This window comes from Zea mays, chromosome 1 (genome assembly GCF_902167145.1).
Source record: "Zea mays cultivar B73 chromosome 1, Zm-B73-REFERENCE-NAM-5.0, whole genome shotgun sequence".
Taxonomy (NCBI): domain Eukaryota; kingdom Viridiplantae; phylum Streptophyta; class Magnoliopsida; order Poales; family Poaceae; genus Zea; species Zea mays.
The window spans coordinates 218,190,629-218,205,944 of record NC_050096.1 but is presented as its reverse complement, the minus strand read 5'-3'; positions in this window follow the sequence as shown (position 1 = coordinate 218,205,944).

Genomic DNA, 15,316 nt, shown 5'->3' with positions numbered 1-15,316 from the left:
AACTCGACCTTCCGTGATTAGATCCTTAATCTCTTGAATCTTAGCATCACCAACCTGACCTTTACGAATCTCTTGCTCCAAGGTAGGTTCCAACTCAATGGTGACTCCTTCAGTGTGAGTAACAATTCCCAGGTTGAGCTTCTCAAAATCTTTTGCCAATTCATCGGGTAGTTGGACAACGAAAGCGGAGTGAACATGCTCCTTCCGACTCAAGGCATCTGCAACCAAATTCGCCTTGCCTGGGTGATAGTGAATCTCCAAGTCATAATCCTTAATGAGCTCCAACCAACGGCGTTGCCTGAGGTTGAGTTCCTTCTGAGTGAATATATACTTCAAACTCTTATAATCCGTATATACTTGGCACTTAGTTCCCATGATGTAGTGTCTCCAAATCTTAAGTGCATGCACAACTGCAGCCAACTCCAAATCATGAGTGGGGTAGTTCAATTCATGTTTCCTCAACTGACGAGATGCATAGGCAATCACATGTCCTTCTTGCATAAGCACACATCCAAGTCCTTGGCCACATGCATCACAATAAATGTCAAATCCCTTCTGCAGATCTGGCATAATCAATACTGGAGGTGACATCAATCTCTCCTTCAACTGATCAAAGCTTTCTTGACACTTCTCATCCCACTTGAATTCTCTTCCTTTCTCCAAAAGCGATGTCATGGGCTTAGCAATCTTAGAAAATCCTTCAATAAATCTCCGATAATATCCTGCTAATCCCAAGAAACTCCGAATCTCAGTAACTGTAGTGGGTACTCTCCACTCCATTATCTCCTTAACTTTAGCAGGATCCACAGCTATTCCTCCATTAGAAATAATATGACCAAGGAATGGCACCTTGTCAATCCAAAACTCGCACTTGCTGAACTTAGCATAGAGTTGATTATCTCGTAACTTCTGTAGCACCAACCTTAGATGTTGTTCATGATCACTTTCATTCTTAGAATAGATAAGAATATCGTCGATGAATACCACGACGAACCTGTCCAAATACTCCATAAACACCTTATTCATCAAATTCATGAAATATGCTGGTGCATTGGTCAATCCAAACGACATAACAGTGAACTCATATAATCCATATCGAGTCGAGAAAGCCGTCTTGGGAATATCCGATGGTCTAATCTTCATTTGATGGTATCTCGATCGGAGATCAATCTTCGAGAATACTCTTGCACCTCTCATCTAATCAAATAAATCCTCAATGCGGGGTAATGGATACTTATTCTTCATAGTGACATCATTAAGAGTCCTACAATCCACACACATCCCTTGCGATCCTTCTTTCTTCTGTACAAATAGAACCGACGCTCCACAAGGTGAAGAATCCGAACGAATGTACCCAGCCTCTTGTAATTCCATTAATTGCTTCTTAAGTTCCTTTAGCTCTTCTGCGGACATCATGTATAGCCGTTTAGAAATAGAAACAGTCTCAGGTAAGAGATCAATGACCAACTCAACTTCAAATCTTTGTCCTTTGGAACTGGTAAGTTCTACGGTTCCCTTAGCACAGTGTATATACTGCCTTTACCTTTCTTAACCATGACATACCAAGGATCACATCTATAGTGCTCTCTTCTAACACTATAGGGGTAGCCCATCTAGGTTAGAAATACAGGGTAAGAAAGGAAGAATTGCAGACAAGGCGAGTAATTACAAGAAATGTTACTGCGGTTGATTTATTAGCTAAGTAGATTAGTGTTTATCCACTAAAGCTAATACCTTATGATGGTACATGCTAAGATGCCCAACTATAATGTTGCAATCAATCAAAGAAGCAAATCAAGCATTTATCATCAGAACAATCAACCAACATTTTTTTTAATAAAGAAAATAGTTTTGGTTTGGTCTTAGGCCTTCTATCTCTTAAAAATGTCATAGGGGTAGGGATTCCAAGGTTTGAAATCCATCTTGTCTCAGAGTAGAAAAGGTAAGAATGATCAGAGTAGAACAGTAGAAGGTGAGATAGGATCAAGATAAGGTAAGTATGGAATGAATCAGAGTAAGATAAGTAGATAAGGGTTTTGTCCATTTCTATCTAGGTTTCGTCCTACAGTCAACATTTCCTCTGATACCACTTCTGTAACACCCGGTTTTAAAGGGACAAAACCGGGTGCATCTCATACATGCGCCAAGAAGACAACATATATAATAACAGAGTGTATAGAGATAAATGTCAATAACATCAGAGTATTTATTACATAGCGGAAGACTTATTACAAAATAAAAGTGTAAACATAAAACGAACTAAGGATCGTCGGCGCCAATGTCGACTGAGAAACGCCACCTAGATCAGATCGAACTCCTCAGTGTTAGGCAGCTCCTCCTGAACCACCTGATCTTCTCCTGTGGGGGGGTGTGAGACAGCAAGAGTGAGCTCACATACGTTCATCGCTCAACAAGTTGTGGGGAATAATGTGGCATAAACTCACCAAAGGTGGGAGTTCATGAAGTGTAAGGCTGATCAATGGAATAAAGGCTGAGGCTGAGCATTGCTTTTATAAGTTGGTCAAAATTTTATTAGCAATTACTAAGTGTAAGTAAATACCAAACCTTAATAATAATAAAGAACAATAATAGTAAAATAATCCCAAATGCGATGCAAATGTCAAATTGAATTTAAGTTCCATATTTAATCATGTGAGGGTCCGAGCCGCTCTTGACCGTGAGCACGGCTAGTATACTAGTTTTACACTCTGCAGAGGTTGCGCATCTTTACCCACAAGTCGTGTATCCCATGTCGCCTGGGTTTGCAAGGCCCTTAGACACTACCGAGGTGAATGGCTAGGGATCCACTACGAGGCCTTTACAAAGTTCCACTAGCTTCCGAAAACCCGCTACAGTTTATGGGAAGATCCAGTAAAGGGTTCCTGGCTGATAGCCATCGCAGCAAAATCAACCAGGGACCTCCCCGCACTGACCTCTCCCCTACTGCCCTTGCCCCTTTCGGGTAAGGTAGTCTTCCACTAGCTTTCCTAATTAGTCAGCCAAGGGCGTCCCATTAAACCCTTGTGGTAGCACTGTTTTCCCGGGTGGTCGCTCCATGTTCCCATTAATTTAATGATCTTAACATGAACAACAATAATAACAAGATAATAACAGAGTAATCATGAATAATGAATCTCCATACCCAATCCACATAAAGCAATAGCAAGTACTACCCAAAAAAAATATTCCAGGGGTGAACAAGGTATAGAGGTAATCAAAACTGGGGTACATAAAGGTTCCCATCAAAATTAACCTATGCAGATCATTAAAATTAATAAGAACATGGCTGGGAAAAGTAAGTGATCAAGGGCACAACTTGCCTTCAATGAGCTCCTGCTCAGCTACCTCTACTTGTTGAACCTCAGTTTCCACAGTGGCTTGCTCGTCTATTCGCATCAACACAATACATACATAGTATAGCCAAAATCAACATCACACCAAACATGTAAATAAAATATACAGTAAAAATCTACACCTTAAAATGAAATCATAGGAACTGGAATCCCTAAATTTGGAGTTATAGATTTCAAGTTATGAATTTCTTAAGATTTAATGTGATTAAAATAGGATTAGATGAGAAATAAATTTTCCTATTGTTTTCATGTAGAAACAGAGACTCTAGATGATGGAGAATAAAATTACAAAATTTTAGGAACTGGAATGGCTCAATTTGGAGCTAGAATAAATTTTCTATGCATTTTACAAGTTTCTAGAATTGTTTTTTTTTATTAAAAATGCATTTACTAATTCATTTATTCTAATTTTCCCTTCTCTGGATTGCGCCTCAATTTCTGGTAAGCACAGGGGCAGTGGCGCAAAAGATCCTAAGACACAGACGACACGCTAGGTGGACTGCGGGTTGAAACCTAAATAACTTGGGGCTCTTTTGTAAATCTGACGCGACGAAGGGGTACGGGGGTTTTCTGTTCGCTGGATCCAAAAGCGAGGGCTCAGATTAGACTAGCATTTAAATGAACCGGAACGCAACGGCCACCGCACGATCACAGATCGACGATCATGATTTTAGGTGACCAAGATCTAACCCTATCCACTCGTTACACGATCGACGGCCCGGATCAAGCAAGGCGAACCGGTATCCCGTGCTTCAAATCTCCACCATTCACCTACGATCCAACGACCCTGCGTAATCGCCCCCAACCCCAGAGCGCCCAGGCGACAGCGCCGCCCACCCGACGACGGCGAACCCGCCGGAGCGGCGTGCTTCCGCCCCTCCCGGGCCTATTTCCTTAGTCGAACGACACTACATGAACGTGTGGCAACGGCGAATTCGAAGAAAGAAATCACACCGGTGATGGCGCAGTACCACATTCCGGCCACAATCGCACGGAGTTCCGCGGCGGCGCCATAAGTTCGACGACGAATTCACGATCCACGGGCGCTCTAATGAATATAATACCCGATGATAAACTACTAGGAAACGAAGGTGAAGGCACAGAGGGGGGTTCTCACCCGAGGGAGGCAGCACAGGGGTCCGGCCACGGTGACACGCGGTTCCGCGGCGGTGCAACGAATCCGGCGAGAAATCATCGGCCAATCAGTGGTCTTCTCCCCCCGCGAAGGTCACCAACAGCTCCACGGAGGCGTGGCGAAGCTCCCAGCCCAGGCGCACCAATCCTGGCACGGTGTCTACCCGATTTGGTAGCGGCGGCGGATTTCATTCGCCCACGGTTCTCAGCGATAGCAGTAATGGAGGCGGCGATTCCCTTGCGAAGTGGTGGACTGCGAACTCAAGGGTGAGGAGGGGTCTGTGTCCACGCTCTATGGACCGTGATTCCGCGCAGGTCGGCCAGCCGCGCAACGTCCGGGGCGAGGTAGTTGAGGGAATCCCGCCATCACCGGCGACGGACTCGGTCCGCGCGGTCGTGGCGAGGTGGGCGATCCTGGCCAACAGGGCCCACAAGGCAGCGAGGAGAGCTACGGATGGGTGATTCGTGACCCCGGGTCCACGCGCCAGCGACGACGTCACAAGCACGAGAGACCGACAGTCGGGCCCAGGGTGTCGGCGCCGCTATTCCACGGGTTGGGCTGCATGGAGTTAAAGGAGAACTGGGCCGGATTGAGGATATTTGGCCCATGCGCCATGCCTCCCCTTTCCTTTTTTTTATTTTATTTTCTGCATTATTTCTAAATTTGAATTTGAACTCAAACTTAAATTCCAGCTTCCATGGCTCATCACCCCAAAGTATATTTGTGAGATTAGGGTTATTAATTCTGAACATATTTATTTATATATATATTATTTATATTTTCATATCCATATTATTTATTTAATGCACAACATATAAAACTCCACATGATGCATTTTCTTTTATTTTGCTATCATTGATTTTAATTAATCACTCTCAATTATATGTGTGCTCTTTTTATGATGCAAAAATTGGCGCATAAAATAAGGATACCTCACTATATTCTTGGTATACATATTTGAGTATTACACTATTCAATAATGAGAACATATCAACGTTAATGGAGCGTGCGAGTGCGTTGCAGCACTGCCAACTTAAATAAACCTCCGAGAAAAGAGAGAAAATAATGAAAAACATGATTGAGGTTAGAGTATCGGATGGGGTCAGGTGCATGGACTTTGCCGTCGACGTACGAGCAGATTCTAAAATTCTTAGAAATTTAGATGATGATAGAGTAAAAACTTCAGACGTATGTAAGCAGTAAACCGGATATCTCGAAAATTTTGAAATATATGCCCCAATATTTTAAATCCTGAGTGGAGGTTAATTAATCATGATGTGTTATTTAGCCGATCAGCAGCGTAGTGTAGTGAGTTGCATGGACCAATTATTTTAACTAACACGTTTAAGCTTATGAAGTTGTATTCTAGCAATCATGTTCATGTTGACTCTTTCAGGTTTCAGGCCTCAGACGTGGAATAAATTGTGGTGGACAATTATTTTATTTAATTGCAAGACCTCTAGCTCTAGTACTATATTGAAATGATACAAGACTTGACTCTTTTAAGGTTATACTCGTGTCTACATATAGAGATATATATAATGATGATCTATATATGGTAGATGTCAAACCCTAAGCCAGACATGGCGGACAACAACACTATCAAGATTAATGGGCCCAACACCTTAATCTGAATGGTATGAAATTAAGTTACTGCTACAAATCATTTGAAACGGTGGACCAACCAAAGACTTGGTCATGATATCAACCACATGTGAGAGTTGATAAGCCTCAAACATGAAACATCGTCGGGGGAGAGTGACTCGGTGTTGGTCGTCATGGAAGTGATAAATGGAGCGTAGTCAATCTTGAGTCCTGCCAGTAGCAGATAGACGAGGACCTACTTATCGCGTATAGGAGAGTCGACGACGATGAGCTCAGTGGCGAGCCATGTGATCTTGCGAAGAAGTCAGTGATAGACAAATCATGTTTCGTCGATGTAGCAAGTTTAACATGGATTTACACAGTGCGCCTGTCTGGATTAGTCAAATTTCATCTAGAGCGAGCCCCAGGCCTCTTTAGAAGACTTGAAATTGACGATGTCATGAAGGACTTCCTGGCTTATCGATGAGAGAAGGTCACTCAGTATTTGTTGATCTTGATCTTACTGGCGAGTATACGCCAGATTAGAAACTTCAGCGACACCCGTTGTCATCGATTGCTTCTCATGTATCCCCAAAGCTTCGAGCTCCGAAGATACGGAAGGAGCCGAACACTCCTTAGCAGGAAACTATTTTTAGTTAGTTGAATCACAATGACTTGATGTATAAGGATCGGCGCAATGTGGTGATAGGCGTGGCGTCCGACATGTGAGAGAAGATGACGACGAGAAAAAAAAAGGAACTAACTAGTTAAACTTTCACTGTTCTAGTATCAACTTAAGTTGCAGGTAGAGGCGACAATGGATTTTAAATTTTACACTATAAAATTTAAGGATCAGATCGGATTAGAACAGACCCTATTTCTATTCATTTTTGAACTAGAAATAACTTAGGACCCTAACAAATTGTGAAGAAGCATTTGGATCGCGATCCATTACCACCTCTAGTTGTATGCACTAGCTAGTTGAACTGAAAAATTTCAATAAATAGATAGATGAGCAATAACTCACCTAAAATCTAACACAGTACAGAGTGCAAATAAACCCTCTTGTACCGTCTCTGATTGCAGAATGTCCCTGCATATCTCTTCTGAATGTCCCTCCCTCCATCCATCTCTCTCGAGCAGACCAATTTTTTTGTCCAGTTCCACTGCCACCAGAGCGCGAATTGAAGCGGTAACAGTTAAGCCCCATTAATGAGCAGCAGTCAGATCTGAGGGGCGAGCCTACCTACATACGCTGCCGCGCTACGCAGTATACGCACGCGAGCTGCCCGCCATGCCGAGCACCATTCTGGCATGCATGCGCACTGCCGCCGCGCCACCCCCGGCCTCCTCGGCCCTGCAAGCTGATCGCGCGCGCATGTCAGGAAGGGATCATACGGCACCTGCAGCTGCGTACAGCGCGTACGTGCTCGGCGAAACTCTCTCTCATGCAACTCGCAGGCCTGCTGTGCGCGCGCGGTGGGTGCCCGCATGCAATGAGCGCTGCGCGCATTGCGCTGAGTGCCGGCCGGACCACCGCGTGTGGCGCCGCCGAGCGTGGAGACCGGGAGCTACCGAGTCGTCCGTCGTCGTCGAGGGGGGCCGGGGCCGGGCGAGCGCGAGGAACACGAGAGTTGGCGACGATCCGGGAACGACGCGCATACGGCCAAGAGACGGGCTTCAATGCCCTCGCACGCGCGGCAGCTAACGATTGAAGCGAGCTAAATGCACATCGATGTCGACTCGATCAGCCTCCTGCGAATTATTCCAGGCAGGGACGAGGGATCGTCGGAGGCTGCTTCATTCTTCCCCGGCCGGCTGATGTGGATGCATGCAGCACATGTGTCCGGCGGAAGACGTCGATCGTTCCCTCCGCTTCTTTCGGCGGCCAGCGCGCGCGCGTGTTGTTGCTTTGTACGATATGATGCGTACGTACTCGATCTAGCTAGTACGGGTTCATGCATGATGCGTACACGAATGCGTTGACAGATAATCGAGGAGGGGAGGGAGTACATGTATACGACGGCTACACGGACGGATGGATCGATCGGACACAGCGGCAGCATGTAATGACGAGTGGTGCAGTAGGAGGACAAGCAGCTAGCAGCACATGCCTACTCTCCATGAATTCAGCGACTAGCTAATAGCTAGCTAGGTGCGGGACAATGCATGACAAGGTACGACGTAAAGGCCGGCCGGTGCACCATACGCATTAACGGTTTATCATGATGCCATACGACAAGGATGCACGTTGAACATCGCTAGCTAGAGGAAGGTACGTACGTACAGGGCGCCAACGGTGCCACACAAGAATTGATGTGGACGTACGTCCACGTCGGAACCGGCTGCCTGCCTGCCTGATGACGCCGTACGCACGTCACGTGTACAAAATTACAACAGAATTACAACCCCAGCCTCCCCTCTCTCCCTACCTCTCGGGTCTCCGCTGCCGCTCTCCTTCACTCGCGCCACCATTGTCAATCCCGTCCCAGAATTACAACTCCAGCCTCCCCTCTCTTTCTACCTCTCGGGTCTCCGCTGCCGCTCTCCTTCACTCGCGCCACCATTATTGTCAATCCCGTCCCAGAATTACAACTCCAGCCTCCCCTCTCTTTCTACCTCTCGGGTCTCCGCTGCCGCTCTCCTTCACTCGCGCCACCATCGTCAATCCCGTCCCAGAATTACAACCCCAGCCTCCCCTCTCTCCCTACCTCTCGGGTCTCCGCTGCCGCTCTCCTTCACTCGCGCCACCACCATCAATCCCGTCCCTCGCGCCACCACAGTCCACAGACTATATGCTAGCTAGTTCATATAAACAGAGAAGTGATTGTTGTCATCTCACTTTCAAAATCCAATTGTGTCTTAACTATTTTGTACATCTCCATAGAAATACGTTCAAAGAAGGTGATCGAATGAAAATAATCAGTAGAGGCCAGTCAGCCTAGAATTTTGAGTGGCAGTCTGCTAACTTATGGACTTTAATTAGTAGCTAGTACATAAGATAAAAAAGTTCATAAACCAAGAAAACTGGGTCCAACAAATCTCTGAATTTTTACTCCTACCAAACGGCCCTGAGTGATCAGCTAATAAGTCATCGAGAGAGAGATACGTACTGTCACATCCGGGTTTTAGGGGCACCAAGACCCGGCGTGAACATAATCACCAGGTGTGCTGGGACCAAGTCTCACACATATGATGAATCATGACACATGATCGAATGTCACATATTTACTATATAATAGGAGTTCTGTACAAAATAAATAATTATATTATAAGGAGACAACGGTCCAGCAAACCAAAGTTGATTGGGAGACAACGACCTAGACCTCTCACGAACACATCGCAGCATCCTCCACGCGCCTCATCATGTGGTACCTGATCTTGACCTGTGGGGGGTGTGAGACAGCCAGAGTGAGCTCACATACGTTCATCGCTCAACAAGTTTTGGGAAATAATGTGCATGAACTCGCCAAAGGCGGGAGCTCACGTGAAGTGTAAGGCTTACCAAAGAGGATGGTTAGAGCTGAGCATTGCTTTTAAAGTTGGTCAAAATTTTATTAGCAATTACTAAGTATAAGTAAATACCAACCCAATTAAGTAGTAGAACAAAAGTAACAACAACACCTGCGATGCAATGCATATGACAAATTGAATTTAGTTCCATAATTTAATCATGTGAGTGTCTGAGCTGCTCATGACCGTGAGCACGGCTAGTATACCAGTTTTACGCTCTGCAGAGGTTGCGCATCTTTACCCACAAGTCATGTTACCCATCTGCCAAGAGACGACCAATCTCATACACCTCTACCAAGGAGGCGAGGCAGGGTAACACTACGAGGCCTTTACAAAGTTCCACTAGCTTCAGAAAACCCGCTACAGTTTATAGGAAGCTCCAGTGCAGGAGTCCCTCGACTGACCGCCATCGCAGCAAAATCAACCAAGGACCTCCCTACACTGACCACTCCCCTACTGCCCTTGCTCCTTTCGGGTAAGGTAATCATCCACTAGCTTTCCTAGTTAATCAGCCAAGGGCGTCCATAAACCCTTGTGGTAGCACTGTTTTCCCGGGTGGTTCTCCATGTTCCAATTAACATAATGATCTTAACATGAACAATAAATAACAACTGATAACAAAAGTATTATCATGAATAGTGTAATCTTCATACCCAAAACCACATAAAGCAATAGCAGGTACTACCCAAAAAGTTTAGTGGAGTCAAGGTATAAAGATAATCAAACTAGGGTAACCTATTGGGTCCCATCAAAATTAACCTATGCAGATCATTATGATTAATCAGAAAATGACTGGGTAGAAAGAAGTGATCAAGGGCACAACTTGCCTGGCACTTGAGATTGCAGGTACCAACTTGCTCTTCAGATGACACGTGTCCTCACTGCTAAACGTAGCAATACAGACAAACAATGTATAGGCAAAATTAACATTACACCAAACATATATGCAAAATACATAATAATGATCTACGTATTGAAATAAGATCACAGGAACAGGAATTATTAATTTTGGAGTTATAGATTTTAAGTTATGGATTTCTAAAGATTTTATGTGCTTTGTACAAGATTAATTAAGATAACAATTTTAATGTGGCTTTTATGTCAAAACAGTGACACTAAATGATAAACAATAATATTACAAAATTATAGGAACTGGAATGGGTTAATTCGGAGTTAGAATGAATTAAATATGAATTAAACAAGTTTATGAATTTATTTTTGTACTAAAAATCAATTTCCCTAATTATTTCCCTATTTTTCTCTCCCTCTGGACTACGCGTCAATTTGTGGAAAGTGCAGGGGCTAGCTTGCAAGTTTTCCTAGACTCAGTGAACACCTAGAGTGGACTGCGGGTTATTTTTGTAGAAGCCGCGGGGCTCATTTCCGAAACGGCCGAGCCAAAGGGGTACGGGCGCGTTACAGTCGTACGATTTAAATTAGACGCGTGAGATAAGATTGAGTACCCCCGAACCGGAGTGCACTCACAGCCATTAGATAAGAGATCTAAGATCCAGATTTAATAAGGCTGGGATCACATCCCCGCCGCTGGAAACTAATCCTACGGCCACAGATCATTGAAATGGCAGGATATGAGTGATTCAATCACCACCGCATAACGACGATCAGACGACCCGCACTTCGTCATCTACCCCTTGCTATGACCCTGATGCCATAGTTGCTCAGGGCGGCGGCGCGCGCACACCGCGCGGCGGCGGTCTTGCTGGGGAACACCCAAATCACGCACCCAGTGCCCTAAGTACGCATTGACTACCGAAAAATCCCTACGAGAGCATGGTGAATCGATTGGGAGGCGAATTTACCTCGATTCTCGGAGGCAATGTCCCTGTACACGGTACGCGGCGGCGCAGCTCCCAATCTAAACTCTGGCGAGCGATTAAGTTCGCACCGCCCGTTGTTTCCACCGGCTAGCGCCACAGACGAATTCGCAACCACCCTGCGCAGGTCCCCGACTAGCACCCGGGCGCCCGACGGCAACGGAGACGAGACCCCGTGATTCCCTGCCTCCGCCTCCTCGCTTTTCTCTCTCCGATTGATGAATATGATGCGGCCAGCTCAATAGGATGGCCAATAGGGGGAGAGGACCTGGATTTTATATTACCATGGCCGAGAGTCCGAATGAGAACGAGCCTGGGAGGATTCACGCGGCCATCGGTGTTCTATTGGGATTCGGTTGAGGGAGCACCGTGAGGACCGCGCGGCTTCTGTTTCGCCCGCCTGGTTCGCGATCTGTTGGGAACGAATGATCTGGCATAAGGGGCCCACCCGCCAGCGACACGACGCGCGACCGTGAGAGGAGTTCCCAGTGAGTCACCGTTCGCTGGGGCCCACCTGTCATTCTCACGCGGAAAAAGGGAAAAGGAAGGGAGGGGTGATGGGCTGCGCGGGTGTGAAATCCCCAATTGGGTCGGTCGGGAAAGAAACGGCCCAAGCGCACAGGTGAGCTTTTCTCTTTTTATTTATTTCTGTTTTCATTCTCTTTCCTAGATTTCAAACTTCATTAAATTTTGTTTTTGAATTTGCACTCAAATTTTAATGAACAAACAAAAGAACCCAGTATGAATTCAAATCCATAATTTTATTTATTTATATCTATGCAAAAAAAAATGATTTTAAATACGCCAATTATGCTCACACATTGTATATTAAGAAACTAATCTTTAACATTTATTATTTTGTTAAAAGATACCATAGCTTAAATTTTTAGAAGATATTTATAAATGTTTTATTCAATAAATTAACTCATATAATGATTTTATATATATTCTCCTATTTGAAAACATATTTATCCAAGTTACAGGATAAACTTTCTTAAATTACCCAAAACTCTACATAATATATTATTGTTATTATTATTTTCCTAATACAAATTTTGGGCTTTACAAATCCTACCCCCTTAACATAAATCTCGTCCTCGAGATTTATAAAAAAAGGAATACAGAATGATTGGTTTGTAATTCTTTTTTTTTCTATAATTGGTTCCAAAAATCTAGAGTCTCATCTTTTAGTCAATAATGGGTGATTAGTAGAGCATAGGTATCAGCTACCTATTATGTAGAATATAAGAGATGGATAGGTTAGGGCAAGAATAGCCAGAGGTAAGAAAGTTTATGGTGAGGAAGAACTCTGTGCTAGGTGGTAATGCATCCGAAGGTTGAGTTTGACTTCTCTCCTTCCTTGACAAGGTTGACCTTTTCTTCTCCAGTCTTGAGCTCATTGATTTGAGGTTAGTGTATATTATCGGAGTTGGGGAAATATGGTTAGAATAGTTATGGGTGAGATGGACTACATGATGTAGGTCAAAATGTGGTTGGTCAGATGGGGGTTAATAGATTATGCAATCCATCAAGACTCTATTGGTTGGGTTAGCTCATGGTTGTTATTCTAGAGTGGGATAAATACGCTAATTAGGGCAAGATGAATCCATAAGGATAGGGTAGAATCTTTTGAGGTCAGTTAGATCTATTAGGATAAGATAAAATCTTTTCAAGGTAAGATGAATCTATTAATGTAAGAGAGAGTCTTTTAAGATAAGATGGATTGGTTAGAATGAGATCTTTTAGGATAAGATAAACCTCTTAAGCTAGATATGTTCCAATGGGGATAATCTAGGTTGTCTAGTTATTTTATAAATATATTTTTATACCTATGTGTATATGCAGATGCAATTGTGGACATTACTCCACAACTCATCACACTCAATCAAAGATCCCAATCAAACAAGTATCATAAGAACAAACATTCAAGTGTATAGATACCTACAAAAATAGTTTTGTTTTTGTTCCTAAGGGTAGGTCTCCTATTCCTAAAAGTCACTTTAATCATAGGATTTCAAAGTGTGAAATCCAAGTTTGTCTTTAGAAGGAAAAAGGTAAGAGTAATCAGAGTAAAGCGGAAATAGATGAGATTAATATAAGTTTAGAAAAGAATTAGAGTAACAGAGGTAAGTAGACAATGGTTGTCCAGTTCTATCTAGGTTTCGTCCTACAGTCAACATTCCTCTGATACCACTTCTGTCACACCCCGGGTTTTAGGGGCACCAAGACCCGGGCGCGAACATAATCACCAGGTGTGCTGGGACCAAGTCTCACACATATAATGAATCATGACACATGATCGAATGTCACATATTTACTATATAATAGGAGTTCTGTACAAAATAAATAATTATATTATAAGGAGACAACGGTCCAGCAAACCAAAGTTGACTGGGAGACAACGACCTAGACCTCTCATGAACACATCGCAACATCCTCCACGCGCCTCATCCTGTGGTACTTGATCTTGACCTGTGGGGGGGTGTGAGACAGCCAGAGTGAGCTCACATACGTTCATCGCTCAACAAGTTGTGGGGAATAATGTGCATGAACTCGCCAAAGGCGGGAGCTCACGTGAAGTGTAAGGCTTACCAAAGAGGATGGTTAGAGCTGAGCATTGCTTTTAAAGTTGGTCAAAATTTTATTAGCAATTACTAAGTATAAGTAAATATCAACCCAATTAAGTAGTAGAACAAAAGTAACAACATCACCTGCGATGCAATGCATATGACAAATTGAATTTAGTTCCATAATTTAATCATGTGAGTGTCCGAACTGCTCATGACCGTGAGCACGGCTAGTATACCAGTTTTACGCTCTACAGAAGTTGCGCATCTTTACCCACAAGTCATGTTACCCATCTGCCAAGAGACGGCCAATCCCATACACCTCTACCAAGGAGGCGAGGCAGGGTAACACTACGAGGCCTTTACAAAGTTCCACTAGCTTCAGAAAACCCGCTACAGTTTATAGGAAGCTCCAATGCAGGAGTCCCTCGACTGACCGCCATCGCAGCAAAATCAACCAAGGACCTCCCTACACTGACCACTCCCCTACTGCCTTGCCCCTTTCGGGTAAGGTAATCATCCACTAGCTTTCCTAGTTAATCAGCCAAGAGCGTCCATAAACCCTTGTGGTAGCACTGTTTTCTCGGGTGGTTCTCCATGTTCCAATTAACATAATGATCTTAACATGAAAAATAAATAACAACTGATAACAAAAGTATAATCATGAATAGTGTAATCTTCATACCCAAAACCACATAAAGCAATAGCAGGTACTACCCAAAAAGTTTAGTGGAGTCAAGGTATAAAGATAATCAAACTAGGGTAACCTATTGGGTCCCATCAAAATTAACCTATGCAGATCATTATGATTAATCAGAACATGGCTGGGTAAAAAGAAGTGATCAAGGGCACAACTTGCCTGACACTTGAGATTTCAGGTACCAACTTGCTCTTCAGATGACACGTGTCCTCACTGCTAAACGTAGCAATACAGACAAACAGTGTATAGGCAAAATTAACATTACACCAAACATATATGCAAAATACATAATAATGATCTACGTATTGAAATAAGATCACATGAACAGGAATTATTAATTTTGGAGTTATAGATTTTAAGTTATGGATTTCTAAAGATTTTATGTGCTTTGTACAAGATTAATTAAGATAACAATTTTAATGTGGCTTTTATGTCAAAACAGTGGCACTAAATGATAAACAATAATATTACAAAATTATAGGAACTGGAATGGGTTAATTCGGAGTTAGAATGAATTAAATATGAATTAAACAAGTTTATGAATTTATTTTTGTACTAAAAATCAATTTCCCTAATTATTTCCTATTTTTCTCTCCCTCTGGACTGCGCGTCAATTTCTGGAAAGTGCA